The following is a 2,326-nucleotide window of genomic DNA, read 5'->3' on the forward strand; positions in this document are numbered from 1 at the left end:
GGAGCTGGGTAAGAGGTCAGCACCCTGCAGGGTGGCCGTCCTTAGAGCCTTCCCTGTCTGTCTGAGGCCCTTTGCACACCAGGGAGCCAGGAGGGGGCTGGGTGCTGGGTCAGGGTGCCACGGGTGGGAACAGGGTGTGTGGGGACCAGAAGCCAACCCTTTGGGACGACTTCTGGCTGGAGAAGGCCATGCAGTTCCCAAGGCTGGCTTTGGGAGAAGCCCTGGCACCGGTGGCCGTGCCCATGGCCCATGTCCTGCAGGGGTCAGCCCAAGAACCCTTACACACATGCACACACACGGAAGGGCTCTCACAAGGCCCGCATCAGCCGCACCCAACAGAGCCCAGGGAGGAGGGGGTCACCTTCACAGGGCCCCCCCGGGGTGGAGGAGCCCAGCCCTGGGAGCGGCAAGGGGGCAGGGGCCAGTGGAGGAGGGAGGGAAACCCCCGTGGAAGCAGTCCCGGGGACACTGCACTGTGTGGGCTGGGAACCGGCTCAGCGGCCAGGCTGGGAGGCAGCAGCCCAGGGCAGGTGGCCACGGAGCACAGGCCCTCGGGGGCGAGCAACAGGCGGGCTTCTCCAGGCCTTGCCCAGCAGCTGTGCTCAGGGGTGCCGCAGACCCCGGGGTCACCTTACGGACAGAAGGTTCACGGTCCCGAGGAGCCAGAGGCTCCGCCGAGGCTGCAGGGAGACCCGTGACAAAGCCCGGGCTTCTGATGGCCCGTGCCAGCTCCCCTCTGAGGGGGCACTGTGCTGGGATGTCCAGGAGCCCCGTCTGCCTTTGCCGGGCTGCTGGGGAGGTGGCCCAGGACCACCATGTCCCCGGGGCCTACGGCTGACCCTCCCCACAGTCGGCCTCCTCCTAGGCTCTGGGGTGAGGAGGGAGCCGAAGGAGGCTGCAGGTCCGGGGGTGCAGGGCCCAGACGTGCGGACTCCCGTGGCCGCTGGTTAGGCTGGTTACTGCTCTGCTGGGGGTCGGCCGCCCCGGGACCGGCCGAAATCGCTGGGCCCAGGTTTGGGCGGTGGCGGCCAGCCCCGTGGGGCCACACGCCCGGCACAGAGCACCGGGCAGGAGGGCTACTCACTGCTTCTGGGCCTGATCGATGCGGCTCCTGAGGTTGGTGATCTGTGAACAACACAGGTGACTTACCTGGCAGGTCGGAGCGGGGCCAGGCCGGTTGCGGCCAGCGTGCCCTTCTTCAGCCGAGCCCCGCGGCCATGCCGGCACCGCTCACTCCCTTACTGTGTCCCGGCTCCGCCGGGCGAAGACACCGGCCCTTGGCCCTTGCGACTCTTGCCTCTGACTTACTTTTGGTGGCCCGCACTGCAGACCCGGGCCAAGACACACAGCAGCTCCGGAGCTGGCCACTTACCTGCAGGCTGCGGCTGGATGTGGGGCGGGGGCACGGGGAGGGAGGCGAGGTTGGCAGAGCCCCTGACTCTGGTGGCTACTGAGTGGCCAGCCCTACGGCCCACTGGCTCCTTCGCCCAATGGCTCCCTCCTCCTGACCGCCCGGAGGAGAGGCTCAGGGGAAGGCAAAGCCCTTCCCCCACCTGCCAGCAAGGGCAGCAGGTCAGCCTCCCAAGCCACGGCTGCAGGGGTGGGGAGGAGGTGGGGCGGGAGGCCAGCCTCCATCATCTCCGTGCCCGCCGCCGCCATCCGCAACGAACCGGCTTTGCCATGCGAGAGGCTCACCGTGCATCGCACACCACGAGCCTGGTCCGGGGGGACTCTGGCTACTTACAACTTGGCCAGCATCTCCACTCTGGCCCTCATGTTCATGATCTAGAAAGACCAAGACGGTTAGCGGGCTGGGCGGGTGGCTGAGGCTTCGGGGCCTTGCTGTGTGCTGGGCTAGCCTACACCCGGGCCCTCATGGCCCTTCCAGCCCCCCAGGGACCCACCGTGGGCCGTGCACACGTGTCAGAAGGCAGTGGGTCTCTGACTCAGCCCCATGGACCCAGAGTGGGGCTGTGTGCAGGGGACGCCTGCTTCTGCAAGACAACCCTCCCAGGGGACCATTGGGAGAGGGCAGGGCTGTCCCCAATCCTGGACGCTGTGGAACCTCAGGGAAGCGTGTGCTCCCGGGGGCAGCCCCAGGGCCGCTACGAGGGTGCTCTTCCGGGTGGAGGTGAGCAAACTGAGGCACAGAAGGACCAGGTGAATTGCCCCAGGGCACGGCTCCTGAGGAGTCAGGAGTCACCAGGCACTGGACACACTCTATCATAGTGGCCTGTAGAGACGGCCATGGGAGACGCCCCTCCGGGGTGAATTGTCTCCCACCAGGGACCCTGGAGGACACTGAGGCCGGGGACTGTGCCTCCGA

The 2,326-nt window shown here is 67.8% G+C and overlaps 1 protein-coding gene across 2 annotated transcripts in view; it reads right to left on the bottom strand.

Annotated features, from left to right (window-relative positions):
* The window catches only part of TNNT3 (troponin T3, fast skeletal type), a 16,624-nt gene that overhangs the window by 2,885 nt on the left and 11,413 nt on the right, over nt 1–2,326 (bottom strand). The window lies entirely within an intron of this gene.

This window comes from Ursus maritimus, unplaced genomic scaffold (assembly GCF_017311325.1).
Source record: "Ursus maritimus isolate PB19 unplaced genomic scaffold, ASM1731132v1 scaffold_23, whole genome shotgun sequence".
Taxonomy (NCBI): Eukaryota; Metazoa; Chordata; class Mammalia; order Carnivora; family Ursidae; genus Ursus; species Ursus maritimus.